Raw genomic sequence first — 17,471 nt, 5'->3', positions numbered from 1 at the left:
GGTTATTAATTTCAGTGTAGATCTGTTACGGTCTCACCTCCCTCCATTCGAATAGTGCAACTTCGGATTTTACAAGAATCCACTTATTACATTGCTCTATGTCAAATTGCATGAAAATGCACCTGTCATATTTCAATCAATCCTTATAAATGAGCCAAGCCTTTCTCAGACATCCCACCTCTCCCGGAAGGTCCGGGAGTCTCACGCAAATTAATAGTGGCTCCTTGATGCCCGCAAATTATATACAATGTTCCGGAAATTGATTTTTTTTGGGAGCGAGCGTGAGAGAACACGAGAGAGCGAGCGCAAGAGCAAGAAATCAAGCGCGAGAGAGCGAGCGCGAGTGAGAGCAACCACGAGAGAGCGCGCACGCGAGAGTGAGAGCGAGAAAGCAAGCGCGTGAGTGAGAGCGAGAGAGCAAGCGCAAGAGAGCGAGAAAGCAAGCGCAAGAGAGCGAGAAAGCGAGAGAGCGAGAAAGCAAGCGCGAGAGAGAGAGAGTGAGCGAGAGAGCAAGCGCGTGAGAGAGTGAGAGCGAGAAAACAAGCGCGAGAGAGAGCGAGAGAGTTCCAAAAAAAAAGTCAGAGTGGCAGAGTATTCCAAAAAAAAACGTATGTCACCCCAGACTACACTAAAGTGTACCACTGCCTAATAGGGGTCAAAAATAATGACAGTGTCTCTCGCTGCACTGTTTGCAACAGTGACTTTTCTATTGCCCATGGTGGGTTAAAACTGTAAAAGACATGTTGAGATGAGTTTAACAGGTGTCATTCATTCATTAGCATAGCTAACGTTATTCAAACTAGCTGGCTAGCTGCTAAGGAGCTACTCTATTGCAGTCATCCCACCTCTCCCGGAAGTCTCCCGCAAATTGATGGTGCTACCTCCCTGAAATGAGTTTTTGCAGGGTAGGATGTCTGATTTCTGAAACCAGCCAAGCTCCATTTTTTTTTTGCACATTCACACCATTTTGCGAGCATCCATTCTTCTGTGCAGGAGAAAAACATTAAAAAAACATACTCATGAAATACCTCTGGTTATTTCTTCAGAAAATGTTAGAAACATCCATCAAGTCAGGTAAATTCAGCAAAAACAGACCCTTCATCAGAACTGAGAAAACAAATTAGATCTAATTTGTAGAGAAGGTGGGTGTGCAGATGTTATTCCGCTGTTTTGGAAACATTGGGATTATATGTTACAAGAGTTGTTAAAGAAGAACAAAGGGCCATTTAAAAGCCATGAGATGCAGGTCAGAGTTATTACTATAGCAGAGAACCTAAAAGGGTGCATTGAAAATAATTAGCAGAGCAGGTAGTGTCTGTGAAGTGAGAAAATATGAGTCAATATGACAGAGGAATCACCTTACAGTTTTGACACAAGCCAAGTTGTTGAATTTGATATTATATCCTCAAGGCTTTGGTGTGTGCATCAGAAGATTAAGTACTGTTCCTCAAGATAATTTGGCCTTCACTGTACACAGACAGATAGGGCAGAGTGGGAATGGAGTGGTGATTTAAAGTGGCAGAATCCTCATTGAAAGGAACTACTGTGCAAAGTAGTCACCCAAACTGCATTTATTCTCTCCAGCGTTGAGGAGACTACATTGAGAAAGCCAAAAGCAATATTCTAAAATTGGAAATATGGAAGTGAATCAGTCCTTCACATGAACTAAAGGCAAGATGATCAAGCTAGCTGTGGAAGTTTGTGGACTTATAGGGAGATCAAGAAAGAGAAGGGAAAATCAGAGATGGGCAATGTGAAATCAAGAACAGAATTGTCGTAGAAGATAGTGAGTTTGGTAGGAAACTGAGAAGCAGGACCTCCAGGATTGTAATCTCTGGATTTCTGCTAGTGCCATGTACCAGTGAGGATAAGAATAGGATGACTTGGCAGATGAACGTGTGGCTAAGGAATTGGTGCAAGAGGCAGAGTTTCAGATTTTTGGATCAACGGGATCTCTGGGAAAGGTATGACCTGTACAAAAAGGACAGGTTATACTTGAAACTGAGGAAGATCAATATCCTCATGGTCAGGTATACTAGAGCTGTGGAGGTGGGCTTAAACTAATTTGGCAGGGAGATAGAAACCAGTGTGATAGGGCAAAACTGCAGTCATTCAGACGAGTTGAAGTGCAACATGGGGAAAAATGAATAAGGTAATGAATACAAAACTGAAGGTGTTATATTTGAATGCATGGAATAAGGTCGATAAACTTGTAGCATTGTTAGAGATTGGCAGGTATTACGTTCTGGGCATCACTGAGTCATAGCTGAAAGAAGATCAAGGTTGGGAGGAGACACATTGTATTGAAATGTCAGGCAGTTAGGCAGAGGGCATGGGGTGATTCTACTGGTAAAAATTGAAATCATATCCCTACAAAGAGGTGACATAGGATCGGAAGATATAGAATCTTTGTGGGTAGAGTTAAGAAACTGCAAGGGAAAAAAGACACTGATGTGAGTTATATACAGGCCTCTGAACAATAACCAGGAAATTACAATGGGAGATAGGAAAGGCTTGTAAAATTGACAATGTTCTGTTAGTCATGGACAATTTTCAATATGCATGTATTGTAGGTTGGGAAAATCAGGCTGGTGCTGGATTCCCAAAAGAGGGAATTTGTAGAATGTTTTTTAGTGCAGCTTGTGGTTAGCCCAATAGAGAAAAGGCAATTCTGGATTGGGTTTGGGATATGATTAGGGAGCTTAAGGTAAAGGAACCTTCAGGAACCAGTGATCATGATAGAATGAACCCTGTAGTTTAAGAGGGAGAAGATGAAGCCTGATATATCAGTAATACAGTGTAGTAAAGGGAATTACAGAGGGATGAGAGAAGAGCTGGTCAAAGTTGATTGGAAGGGGACTCAAACCAGGATGTCAACAGAACAGCAATGGCTGGAGTTTCTGGGAATAATTTGGAAGGAACAAGATTGATAGATCCCAAAGATGAAGAGGAAAACTGATGGCAGGAAGATACAACTGTGGTTGATAAGGTAAGTCGAAGACAACATAAAAGCAAAACAGAGCATATAACATAACAAAAATTAAGTGGGAAGTTAGAAGATTGGAAGCTTTTAAAAACCAACACAGAATACAACTAAAAAAGCCATAAAGAGAGAAAAGAAGAAATATGAAGGCTAGAATATACAAGAATACCAGATACTTTTTCCAGATATATAAAGAGTAAAAGAGAGACAAGAGTAGATATCAAACCACTGGAGAATGACACTGTATAGGTAGTAACGGGGAACAATGAAATGGTGGACAAACTTAATAAGTATTCTGCATCAGTTTTCATGTGGAAAACACTAGCAGTATGCCATAAATTCAAGAGCATCGGGGGGGGGGGGGGGGCAGGAAATGAGTGTATTTTCTATGACTAAGGTGAAAGTGCCTGTGAAGCTAAAAGGATTGAAGATAGATGAAGTTATCTGGAACAGGTAGACAACACTCCAGGTTTCTGAAAGAGGTAGCTGAAGAGATCGTGACAGCATTGGTAATGATTTTTTCAGAATCATTAGATCCCGGAATGGTTCTAAAAGACTGGAAAATTACAAATGTCACCCTACTCTAAGAAGGGAGGGAGAGCAGAACAAAGGAAATTATAGGCCTGTTAGCTTGACTTCTGTGGTTGGGAAAAAGTTGGAGTCCATTAATAAGGATGATGTTTTAGTGTACTTGGAGGTGTACTATAAAAGAGGCCAAAAGCAGCCTGGTTTATTTGATGGAAAATCTTGCCTGGCAAATCTGTTGGAGTTCTTTAAGAAAATAATAGGCGGGATAAATAAAGAAGAGTCAGTGGATACTGTTTACTTGTATTTTCAGAAGGCCTTTGACAAGGTACCACACATAAGACTGCTTAACAAGATAAGCGCCCATGGCATTACAGGAAAATACTAATATGGATAGAAGATTTGCTGACTGGCAGGAGGCAAAGACACAGAATAAAGTCAGAATTGATGGCTTTGTGTCCAAGTCTGCAAATGCTACAAAAATAGTTGAAGGGGCAGCAAGAATTCTGCAAAAGGGCTAAGATAGATAAGGAGAATGTGCAAATAAGTGATAAATGGTACATACTGTAGGGTAGTGTATGTCCATGTACTTTGATAGAAGGAATTAAGGCATAGTTTATTTTCTAAATGGTGGGGGGGGGGAGAAAAAATAATCAGGGATGCAAAGGGTCTTGGGAGTCCTTGTATAAGATTCCCTGAAGGTTAACATGCAGTTGAGTCAGTGGTACAGAAGCCAAATATAATGTTAGCATTCATTTGGTGAGGAGATTGTTACATTGTTTTCATGTATTTCAGAAAGGATATACAGCCTTTGTACGGGATGTAGTAGAGGTTTACCAGGATGTTGTCTGACTTAAAGGCTATGAGTTATAAGGAGAGATTGGACAAATTTAGGTATATGGATCATGTGCAGGAAGTACAGAATTATTTAATTTGGCATCGTATTTAATACAGATATCATGGACTAAAGAGCCTGGTCCTGTGCCGAATTGTTCTTCTCTGTATATAACTTGTTAAACAGCGAGGGAAAGTACAGCTAACTTATGTTGATCTTGTTAGTCCACCACTGAGATGGTCCTGATTGGGTCAGTTGGTGGTGATGAAAGGTGTAAACTACTTCAGTTACAGTACTTAATGGAAAGTCCAATAAATTCTCTTCATACTTCATCTCCACCAAGAGATGAATCCACCGCAGAGATCTGACAATGCACAATATTGAAATTAAAAACAAAACTTCCTAGTGTTATTCCAGTGTGAAATTTGGGTAAGTATTTCTACAGAAAATGTGAAATTTCATGCATTCACAAAATGGAAGCGGATATCAGAGCGTGGGCATGAAATTTCAATTACTGAAAATTGATTGGACTGCTGCCGTGTCTGTATTTTGCAAATAAAGAATGACCTTACAGATTCATCATTAATATCTGAACATAGCAACTGCTGCAAAACTCTATTTATCTTTGCTCTTCCTTCTCTGCAAAAAAAACAGCAAAATTTAACACAAATCTTCATTAGATGCCTGGGGTTTCTGATGTTTTGAGGTTTATGCAAATAAGGAAGGTGATTCGCAAAGATGAAATGCTAAATCTGGGACAGGTCATTTTATATCTGTTGCTGGGATTTCAGTGAAGCATAATGTTGGATATTTGAATTTGTTTAAGCCTACATTGCCTGGAACTACAAAGAATATTTAGTCACGGATTTGTGTGTGTGCTGAATTTGAGCAGTCTGGAAAAAGAATTTGAGATGCAAAAGTGGTTACAAGTTGCTGTTACTGATGGGAGCATTTGAAGGGGATTTATTGAGTGCATGTTCCTATTAAGTATGGGGCACAGGTGTAACCTTTTCTGGATGTTTTATTGCAATGCATGTGCCACGTTTCACATCAGTACTACATTGTAGATGGAAGGAACAATGAAAGGTTTGGTGTAAAACCCTGGTTGAATTTCCTCTTCCCAAATCCAGGAAGATTGAGTTTAGCTCACTCAGTGAAAACCAGTAATCTTTGGTATATTTACTTCAATTCTGTGTTCTGTATTTGAACCCGACAACTAAAAGAGCTCTGAAATTACAATTAAATAGCTACTGCATGTGGCTAATAGCCATGATATGTTTAACCACCAGCTTTTCATCACTCATGGCATCAACAATGAATGCTGGCAGCATCCATGGAAAGAGAAATTGGGTGCATCTTTCAGGTCAATGACCCTTTGCCAGGGTTTTGTTCAGCTACTCTAATAAAGGGTCTCCTTTGCAGAGAGTTTCCAGCATTTTTTGTTCATAATGCTGATTTCAACTACCCATAGTTTTTTAAAAATATTTTTCCATAAACATTCCTTGGTAAATTCAAAAAAATTCTCCATCCCAGAGGGAAGCTGTATTGGTGAGGTATTGGAAGGGGAGGTCTCTTTAGAAATAGAACTACAGCACATCAATGCATGGGGAAAGGCTGAATTTGCACTCATTTCTTCAGATCCTCTCACTGGAACTCATATTGCTCCATCATTGCTGCTGGCAGCTATAGACAGCTGTTTCAGCAGAGATCCAATCAAGCTACAGAGACCTGTTATCGTGTATAAGTTAGTAGCACTTCCAAGTGATTTGCAGTGACAGTTTTTATTTCAGCACAAGTGGGACACTCAACCTACAATATACCAATATTAATGCAGCATATTAACACACTAAGTTATCATGCACTCTAGTTATTATCATGACTAATTTAAATACCTTAACGTCTATTGCAATTATGCAAGTCTGCGAGGATAATTCTATCTAGTCAACATTAAATAATCTTCTATCCATCCTGTCACATTCGAAACAATAATAGAATGGGAAGGAGTGGGAGATGGCACCAATTCCCGTAATGTTACACTGTCCTTTACTTTGGGTTGTGTGGGGTGCCACAGCAGCTCAGCACAAGGCTATTTCATCTCAGACGTCAGAGTTCAATTCCGGTATCCTTTAAGAAGTTTGCACGTCCTTCCAACAAGCACAGGGGTTTCTCCTGTGTGCTCTATTTTCCTCCCACAGTCCGAAGATGTACCGGTTAGCAGGTTAATTGGTCAGTGTAAATTGCCCTCTCATTAAGCCAGGTTAAATAGGAGAGTTATCAGTGCAGCTTGTCGGGCCGGAAGGGTTTGTTCCACACTATATCTATAAATAAATAAACCAGGCAGTAATGGCAATTTTTAAAATGCACATAACTTGTAATTGTACCAGTGTAAAACTAATGTTGGGATTAACATATCCATTTTGGGATATACGTATGCTTAAAACATTAATCCATTGGTGTGATATTTATCGTTGCATTATTATTTTTTAGTTTTGTTTGCTGGTATCAGTTCCTTTGAAAGTGGGCCGCAGTTTCCCTATCAAGCCAGCCACAGTGGGTTTCCCAATGGGGATTCTTTGATCCCTTTGCTTCTCCAAATAAGCTACATCAGTGGATCAAGTCCAAACTTGGACAGCTGCCGTTTGCCATATGGTGTACGCTGACAAATGCAAACATCTATTAGCATTTAATAGCAAGTTAGAGGTTCTTTTACAACTAAAGCTGTGAGCTTTATTTCACATACTTAGCGGAGACCCGTGACCCACCTTGTTTGTTTGACTGCCTTGGCAATAGCTGTAAAGATCTTCAGTAACTTCAATGTCACAGGTGGGGCGAGGGGTCTTTCCAAAGGCCAACACTGAGGACAAATATAACGAAAGCTGATCAATAAAACAACAAGTAACAAGATAGTCATTAAAGCATTCAGTATTAGACTCTGCATTCTCCTAACTACAAATAAATTAATCCATTATCTCCCCTCCACCAGCATAACTTTAGCAATATTCTGCCACTGATGCTTCCTGAACTGGTGAGTGTTTCCAGTGTGCTGTTGTTTTGTTTCTTTTTCTTAGATTTCCAGCATCTCTGATTTTCATTTGTATTGATTTGCATTTTTTGTATACCCATCCCTTACACATTATTCCTTACATCTCCTATTCATACTGCCTCAGCCATGTCACTTCCAACCTTACCCAAAACAACTTTGGCACAGCCATAATTCAACATGTAGCCAACTATTCTCTCTCTAACGTCCCTTATTAATCCGCAAACAAGTTGGCCCTGTAAGCACTGGGGTTACCTGGCCTCACACGATCAGAGAGATTCCTTTTGCCCCACTGATCTCTCCCTGACCCTCTCTCTCTCGCTGACTGTGAATTAACTTCATTTATTCATTCTCCCAGATGAAATCAGGGGCCTTCAACCTCAAGTGTTAAATTTGTTTCTTTTTCCACAGACGCTGCCTGACCTGCTGAGTGTTTCTAGCATTTTCTGATTTTATGATCTAATATCACACTGAACAAATACTCAATGTTCCTCATTATGAAAGCAAATAGTCAAAATATGGTTCAACATTGATTTCCAATATTTTTGCAAAGGTTGCTCAATTTGCTGTGAGAACATCATTAGAGTCACTTCAAGGGATGACAGTATAGGCCAGCACTTGTAATATTGATTGCAGAATCCTTTTGCATGTCAAACAGCATTGGTTATGTTTTGATTTAGTGTAACACTACAAATTCATGTTGTGTCTGTCGGGAGGTCACAACCACTTGCACCGTGGCTAGAAATTGCACAGCGTCATTTTGAAGTACACATTCTGCACTGCACCACACTGCTCCTCAGGATGTTTTAAAATTGTAAACTGTGTTATTAAAATGTAAAAATTAAACTAATGCAAGCAGTCTGCTGGAGGAACTCAGCAGGACAAGCAGCATGTGCAGAAGGAAAGGCAATTCAAGCACCTGCAGTTTTTGTATCTCTAGAAACTAAACTAATTGAATTAGTTTAATGTTTCAGGGATTTCTGGATATAGCAAACTAATTTCAGTATTTTGCAAAAACACATTAATGGGAAAAATTTATAGTTATTGGACTTAAAAGCATGCCCCTTGGCAGTCTAACTCTCCCATAATGCTTTCTGAAAATTTGAAATTAACCAAACTTGGGTTGTTCCACATGACTACTTTGGAGAGACGTTTCTTCTGATGAACTTCGAACAGGCCTTATAGACCACAATATCTGTGTCAAACATGATACTGAATCAAACTAATTCCCTTATATTTGTATGCATTTCATTTCTATTCATTCTCTCACATACGTATGTTGAATAGCTTCTTAAATGCCATTACTATAACTGCTTTCATCACCCTGGCAGCCTGTTCCAAGTACCTACCACTTTCTGTGTAAAAATTAGCTCCATACACATCCCTTAAACTTTCCCTCTCTCACCTTAAAGGCATGTCCACTTACTTGAATTTTTACCCTGGGGGGTAAAAAGAAGATTCTGACTGAATACACCCATGTCACCAATTATCCTACTACTCATCTGTCTTTGTAATATATGAGGCATATTACATATTTCAAATGTTATATGTGGTTTGTATTTGCGTATATTGTGGATGTCGTAATGATATTGATACATTAACTTGCAGGCCAAAGATGAAGAAGTTAGAGAAGGAAGGTGTTAACACTGATTTTTATGCATATTTACATTTATGGGACTGTGTAAAACTGCAAGGATGCACTATGTTGCTCATTGACTAGGGCTCATCAGGGAACACAATCCAAAGATCTACTATAAATATTTGCAGGGGCAGGATACTACAGCTATCTATCAGTCCAACCCAAAACCATGTGCTGAAGGCACATTTTAAGCTTCTGAGGATTGGGTTTAATTCTGGTATCGGGTCCTGTCCATGCCCATTCTCTCCATCACCAAGTGGGTTTCATTAGAGTTCTCTGATTTCCTCCCACAATCTAATGGCGTGTTTGCCAAGTTAATTGGCCACTGTAAATTGCTACTTAGTGGAGTTCAAATGAGAGCAATAATCGTAAGGGTTTGATGGAGAGTCAGCTGCAGAGATATAGCATATAAAGAAGAGTAATGGCATTGGTCCCTAATTGGATGCCGTGGGTTCAGCCTATTTCTGTGTCATTATAAGATCAGAAAATGTACTACACAATAAGAATAAAATCTGAATGGGCACGGGGCCTTAAATGATGAAAACCTGCTACCAAATTTCCCACCATTTGGTGGTACCATCTGAAAGGCCATTTGGTGGTATCATCTGAGAGGCCATTTGGCAATCAGATAAATAATGAATGTCGATTTCAGACTGAGAATGATTCTTATTGTTGGCTGACACGGAAAGAGTTTTGTTGATGTTACACTGTTCTTGACCTCAGTACCAGGTTGGGAGAACTGAGGGCCTTCCTTCCCTTGCTCTAGTAGTTTGCATATCTCTCACTGGGGGAATGAAACTCGTTCAGGTCAGCAAATGTGGCGGAGTTCCACATAGGACGTCTTTTATGAAGTAAAACAACCCCCTTCAGAGTCAATTAAAGGATTAAATCAGAACTTTCAGAAATGCAATTATATGGTAACAAATTGTGTCAATATCATCTCCTCTGATTGATTGCCACCACCGATCAACATTATAACTCCCCTGAGAGTGCTGGTGAAATGAAAACTAACACTGATGATAGTGGCAGGCAATGAAAATGGGTCAGCGGCATGACCCATTCTATTAATTTTTAAACTAGAACACAGGGAATTAACATAATAATTCAACTGCACTTAGGAAGGATGAGAGAAATTCATGCTTGATGGATCTTTAGAGATAAAACTGAAACATCAAATTCTGTCAATCACAAATAAAGGTTCTTGCTTTTGAAATTCAGAAGCATTAGAAACCTTCTGAAAGAGAAAGGCATACTAATACTTTCAGAGGAATCACATTTGCTGGCCAGCCCTGATGTTTATATTTTGATCTCTGTTTTGGATAAATATTTGAATGAACTTAAAAGATCATTTATGAAAGGAAGCTAGTCTAACCAGGTGCACATTGTATTTGCATTCTTGATTAACCAATGGTATGTACCAGAAGTCTTCCTTTCAAGTCTCAAAAAGTAAACAATTTATTTTGATATCACAAAAACAGAAAATAATCAACGGGCTTAGTCTTTTAGTTCAGGAATTACTTCTTCTTTTGCTTTCCTTAAAATTAAACAAAACATTTACTGTTTACCTAGTGAGAGAGATGAGGGGTGAATAAAAGAGAAAGAAAGAGTGGCAGAGCAAGATTTGAAAGAATGAGAAAGAGAGCAAGTGGGAGAGGCGGAGAGAAATAACATGCCGTACAGAACCCATAAGGATTGTCCTGCCAGCAAGATTCTTATCTATTGAGATGGAGCTTATTCATTAGGGTATGAAGTGCATCTTTTACTGAGTTGTGGTCCAGTTTGTCTAGTTTAACCATCAGAGTGTCAGATAGCTGCAAAAATGCAGACGATTGCTTTATTGCTGTATTTTAATATTTGTAAGGTCCTAGGGCTTTTATTTTCAGAATCAGAAAATAGTTTCTGTGTGGCACTGAAAATATATTAGTGAATTTGTCTTCTACACTTCTTTTAAACTTAAGAGAAACAGTTCAAAAAAATAATGCAAAGATGCCCAATGGTGAATGAAGCAAATTTAGAAAACATACATTTTTGTAATCATATGAAAAATGACAGACAACTTGGCCATTGCTCCTAAAATAAGCAACGTGAAGTTGATCAAGCATTCTATATTAATGATATTAATTAAAGAACATATATTTCTGGGAAAATGGGAGGAATACTCTTCTTCATGTTAATGCACGAGTATACTAATATTCACCAAGGAATTAGAAGACTAATTAGTTGCAGTCTGGATTCAACACCAGAACTTGAATCCAGGACCTTCCATCTAAATGCTGCAGTTATTCGTGGTCAATTAACTACTTCAATTAAATATCCTAAAAGACTCTTCAAGGCTTTATTTGCTACTTTGCTTAACAAATCTAGACAATCAAAAAGCCAAAATATCATTTTGGGTGTGGCTTCTTACCAGAACAGAATCAAGTCCTTATCACAGCACAATAATCTTACCTTCTCCAAATATCTCTACATTCACTGAGAATTCCACCTTGAAACTATATAATTCATTCACAGATTGACTTTGTCAAACTCCTCGGGGCTACTTCAAAATTCTAAAAGGAAAAACCTTCAGGCCTTCACATTATCTATAAAAATGCTTCAGATATGGGGCCAAATTATTATTAATTACAAAACAACTACTCTATTTTAGATTCATCAGCAATCCGCTATTTAAAGAAAAAGCAAATTGATCCCCATGCTGACTGATTTGAAGAATTTCACTGTCCTAATTTTCACTTCTATTACAATGATATCTAACACTCTGAGGGACAAAACCCTGTCTAGAGTCATACAAATAACTGTTCAGCAAGATATGATTGGGGCAGAATTCTTTAATGGTTGCAAGCTCTTAAAATGATACTTTCTGCTTTTCCTACCCATCCCCTTTCACATAGTCCTTTTAGCATTTCTTCATAAAATAATTGTAACTTTAAATATTTATCATATGTTGCTACATGGGAATTTTCTGCATGCAAATTGGTTGCTATGCTTCCTGCAGCGGGGACATTTCAAGAATTATTTAAATGATGGCAGTGTGCTTTCAGAAGATCTTTAAATTTTTTTTAAAGTGATATAATTGCCTCTATTGCTGCTCCACCTTCTGGTAAACCCTCTAGTGCAGGAGTTAATGCCATGGACCAATACCATTAATCAAGGGGTTTGTGGACCCCAGGTCGGGAATCCCTGCACTAGTGGAACATTTCCACACTTGATTTCCTTGTACTTATTTTGAAACTGTGCTCCCCTGTTGTTGAACAGTGACCATTGGGAATAACCATGCACTTTATGTCCCCTTAAACATCTTGAAATAATGAAAGCCCAAAATAAAATGATATTTTTAAAATCTTTGCTCTAATTTTCTGATCCTGTGACAAAATATATTTCTTTGGTTTTCTAGATTTTTCAACTTTTCCATATCCTCTCCTCAGCCTACAAAATCTGCAATCTATAATGAGATGCAAGATAACCTCCCCTCCCCATAATAACAATAATAATAATAATAATGCAAAGTGTCTTTGGACAAATGAGTGTTGAGTTTTTGTATGGAATGGGTAGAAATAAGGAAGAACGGGGGGGTCGATGTTTTGGACTGAGATCTTTCATCAGGACTAGAAATAAAGGGGGAGCGACTGGTGGAAGAGGTAAAGGACTGAAGGAGAAGGAGTGTGACAGGAGAGGACAGTGGAACAAAGTGAAATAGGTGCAGAACCAAGGGAGGGGATGGACGGGTCATTAGGGTGGGGGAATGCGGCAATGAAAAGAGGTGGAAAAACAAAAAGGGCCGTGGTTATCAGAATTTCAAATCCAAAGGTCTATGAGCAGCTGAGGGAGAAAATACTCAAATCTAATTCCAGATTTGCCCCATGTGGGGGAAAAATAGGATAAATCTCTAAGCATCTTACTTACCAAACCCATTCATAAGTTTACATGGTTTAACATGATCCTGTATCATTCCTCTAACTCCAATGACTACAAACCCAGCCTGTTCAATTATTACTCATTAGACAATTGTTCCTCGCATATCTTCAATAAAAGATTGGTCACCTGCATAAGCATTAAATTATTAGTGGGCTGCTTCTCTGATACACTAACATTTCAGTAGGAATGTTGAAGAGTAAGTGGCAACTTCTCCTCAACTAGGGTAATTAAGTCAATGATAGCACCACTGGAAGAGACCAACAATTGCCAGAATAGATTAGGAATTGTACCAATAGATCCTACTGATTTCTATGGCTCAGTACCTCAATGCACACTGTGTTTACCCACTGACAAGAGACTTAAATGCTTTATAAAATTAATTTACTTGCAAATTATTCTAACTATTTCTGTTTAATTGTAATTATTCTGGTTTCAGAAGAAAACAGTGGATCCCTGACAGAAAACCTGCCACTATTCTATGAAAATTGATGCATTTTTTGCCACAGAGGGAGCTCTGCTCCTTATAAATATTCAATGTAATTATAAATTCATTATCACGCTCCTTTGTGGCAATAAGAATATTGGTTTTCACAGAATATCATGTTTGAAGGTAATGAATAATGCAAAAGCCCTTCAGAGTATCAGCGTTCAAACAGCAAAGAAACACATTGTCAACAAAATAAAACGTTAATCCACGTTAAATACGAAAAACAATTTCACTTCCCTTTATTTCTGCACTTTCTGCACACAGGTTTTTCCATGCCAGCCTATCTAAATAACAAATTATTTTCTGCTTTTTATCCTTTGTGAAACAGCATCCAATTTTTTTTTTTGCAATTAAGTCACAGATGGATGAACAATTTGGATGCAGTCTTCCAAAAGTGGATTTAGCAAATCACTGGATGTTGCTCCTGAGTTTTCCTTCACTAGCATTGGGAAAGATTTAACATTTGATCCAGAGATTGTGCATGTGCCAGAATGGAAATGATGAAGTTAGACCAGAAGTCTACAAGTTCAGTTTCCAGTCTTTGTTTGATTTGAGCTAAAATGTAACCAGAGGGTCTCTGCATTTAGGACAGAGAAATCAGACTAATGCTTCCACTCTTTTCACTGTCAGCTGTGGCACAGCATCAAAAGGTTTTAAGATAAAGTCAGAGTCTAGGAACAAGTGCAACATCTGGGCACAAGGTAATTTTTCTTGATGCCAGCACCATCTTTTGAATGAAGCTTTATGCAAGGTCTTTATTTGCTCCTTGGGAACACAGAAGATTCCATAGTAGAATTTTGAAAGAGAGAGGAAGAGAATCACTCCAGAGTTTCACTCAATATTTAGGATCTTTACCATCAACTGCTGTGTCCTTCATTTTGAATGTACTCTAGTGGTTGTAGAACCACCTGGGATATCCTGACCAGTTCAGCAGTCTAATATATGTATGCAAGATCTGTCTGACACCCTGCAAGGAAGAGTAAATTCTTGATCGCCATGGCCTCCTCCCTCTTCTGTTCGGCTACATTTGAAGGTGCCGATAGCATTATATAGAAGTAAAGAATGTTTGTTCAGACTGGGAAGACTCATGGCTCTGTAGATTCAGGAGAGGAAGATCAAATGAGGTTGATGGCAGAGAAAACAGCTCAGCATTAATGCTAATGCAGCAATAATCTGCAATAAAATGAGGTCCACATTTTACTATGGGCCCCAAAACCAAAATAAGCTTTTAAATAGTCCCTTAAGCATCATTCTATTTTTCATATGAATGCTTATTCCCATCAGAAAATTGAAGTAATAATGATTTTTACGTAAAAAGGTTTATATTGCAACATTAATTAAATTCACATTAGCTTCACTAATGCAAAAAAAAGATTGATGTGCTTATATTATTAGTAGTTCTCAAATGGGAAATAAATAGCATTCTTCCTGCTATTAATGAAATGTCCTTTTATTTAATTTGTTCTTCAGATATTACAGCTGCTCCCATTTTGAGCATTACACTGATTGTTGAAAGAGTATTAGCGCAAGGGCAATCAGACAATATACTAGAAATGTGGCAACACAGCTCATCTTTAGAAAGTTTGTTTTAGAGTAGTGAGGATGAGCTGAAATTGTATTCTAGTATCTACATCAGTTACAGATCATCAGCTATCTCCTGACTGCAAGAGTTCCATTTGAGATAACCAAGTTTTATTGGCAGCCTGCTGCAGTTATCAGGCAGTAAACTCTTTCCCATCTCAGTTGGTGTCTACAGCTTTCTTTTCCCCGTGTCCTGGCATTTAACCTGATATACACAAGCTGCAAGAATCAAGGGGCTGTGCAACTATAGGCCAAAGCATCAAGGTCTATTCTATCCTCAAAGATAAAAGGAAGTCCGCATTTGATATGCATCTGTGGCAGTTTAGTCCAAGCCTCCACTCTAATTATTATACACGTTTATAAATCAGAAACTTAACGCAGATGTTGTAGAATGGCAGTTATAGTTGTACAGCATGGAGACAGGCACTTCAGCCTGAGTTGCCTATGCTGATCTAGGTGTCTGTCTATTTTCCTGCATTTGGACCTTTTCACTCAATTTATTTCCTATACATTTCCTTGCCCAAATGTTCCTCTAAATGCTATGATTATATTTGCCTCTACCATATCCACTGGGAGCTTGATTCAAAGAACATTTTATTTTCAAAGAATGTATAAATTATACAACCTGGAGATTTGTTTACTTACAGGCAGCTGCAAAACAAGAAACCTGAAAGATCCCTATTTTAAAAAAGGCCAACCCCCAACCCTCTCTGTGCAGAAAGAGAGAGAAAAAAAACACAAATCATGCAAACAATAGAGGTGAGCAACAACAATAGCATTCCAATCCAAACTGAGTCCTTAGATCCAAATCCCCGTGGCATGTACCCACAACATCCTGTGTGAAAACCTTGCCCCTCACTGACTGACAGCCTGCTGCAGTGATGTGCCTAGGGCATGAAGTAGAATCTCGAGTCAGTAACTCTCTGGAAAGGTGTGCTCAAACTCCTTGCCATCAAATGTCACTCACAGAATGCTGCATTTCCATCTGCCAGAATATTTCAGGAAAGTCACCAGGCAAAGTTCTGTTGGGCAATCTACGTACCCAAGGTGGGTCTCGCGAGAGGGGTAGCTCTGCACACTCCTCAAAACAAATCAAAAATTAGATGCACCAGGTGAAAGACTAGTCAACACAAGCAGTCAGAATATTGATCAATATAAGAGATATAGAAAATTATATTTTGGTAAGTCTGGATTTTATACAGGGATGTTAGCAATTCCTCACATCCAGCCAGATCTCCCTGTTTAGAACATTTCTTTAAACACCCTGCACCAGGCTGTTTCTGGAGCAGGATAACTTCTTTGTTAATTCCAATAAAGAAATTCAGAAGCGTCTAACTATTTTGACAGCTGGTTAAACCCAGGTGCAATTGCTTCATCAGTTGTTGGGTTTCATTCCAGCTGCTTCGTGGGCAGATCATAAGATGCCATTTACATCACCAAAGGCCCGAAGGTAAACAACATATGACAGGTCTGTTCCTATTTGAAAATAAGATTCAAAGAAAATTAATAAAGGGTTTAAAAATTCAGAACAAAGACAGAAATGGTGGAGGAACCAAAATGAAGAAACACAATTTCTTTTAAGAAGATAGTCAGTAACCAGAAGAAACAGAATTAAGGAAGCTGCTAGGGGGGATGAGGCTATTTTTTTTTTTGTAATATACCAAGCTATGATCTGGAAAACAATATGAAATAAAGCATAACAAAAGTAGCCATAGTAACTTTCGAAAGGCAATGAAACATAAAATGGAAAATGTTCTGGAAATTGGGGAAAGAAAATGGAAGTGAAGCTGATTGATTGGTTCTTTCAATGATCTAGAGCTGGTCGAATGAATCAAATCTGGCTTTATTTAATGTTTCTGAATCTAACAGCCCTAGAATAATAAGCATGATTGCAAGGAGGTGCAAGGCTTGAAATTCAATCCAGTGTTTTATCCACACCTAAGATGCTTTCACCTTCAATATCTCTCCATATCACGCAGTTATAGAACAATACAGCACAGACACAGGCCTATCAGCCAACCAGTCCACGCCAACCATGGTGCCCACTTAGCTAGTCATAATTTCCTGCATTCACCTCATATCCTAAGCTCCGACCCTCGATACACATCTTAAATGATATTGTATCTGCCTCAACCACTTCCTTTGGCAGCTTGTTCCATACACTCACCACCTCTACATGAAAATGTTGCCCATTAGATCCTTTTTAAATCTTTCCCTTTTCATTCAAAACCTATTCCATCTAATGCTGGGCACCCCTACCCAGGGGAAAAGACCTTCTGTATTCACCCCATCTCTGAAGACTGCCATTGGTCAGTGAACATAGCCATAGTCAAAGCCACAAATAATACTTTCATTGTCCGATTGGATGATGGGTGCCTAACAGTTCAATAAGTGTTATTCCAACACCCATACTTTACATAGTAATAAAGAAATGTGTTCACAGTAATGGCCTTAACCACAATATTT

General features: G+C 38.6%; 1 long non-coding RNA gene across 1 annotated transcript in view; it reads right to left on the bottom strand.

Annotated features, from left to right (window-relative positions):
* Positions 1-17,471, bottom strand: part of LOC134357073 (uncharacterized) — a 77,603-nt gene that overhangs the window by 22,883 nt on the left and 37,249 nt on the right. Inside the window, exon 3 of the long non-coding RNA XR_010020490.1 lies at positions 7,106-7,197. This is a non-coding gene — a long non-coding RNA (uncharacterized LOC134357073). The remainder of the gene's footprint in view (positions 1-7,105; positions 7,198-17,471) is intronic.

The sequence above is a fragment of the Mobula hypostoma genome, chromosome 15, assembly GCF_963921235.1.
Source record: "Mobula hypostoma chromosome 15, sMobHyp1.1, whole genome shotgun sequence".
Classification (NCBI taxonomy): Eukaryota; Metazoa; Chordata; class Chondrichthyes; order Myliobatiformes; family Myliobatidae; genus Mobula; species Mobula hypostoma.
The sequence above is the reverse complement of the archived record's forward strand: the minus strand, read 5'-3'. Positions and strand labels throughout refer to the sequence as shown.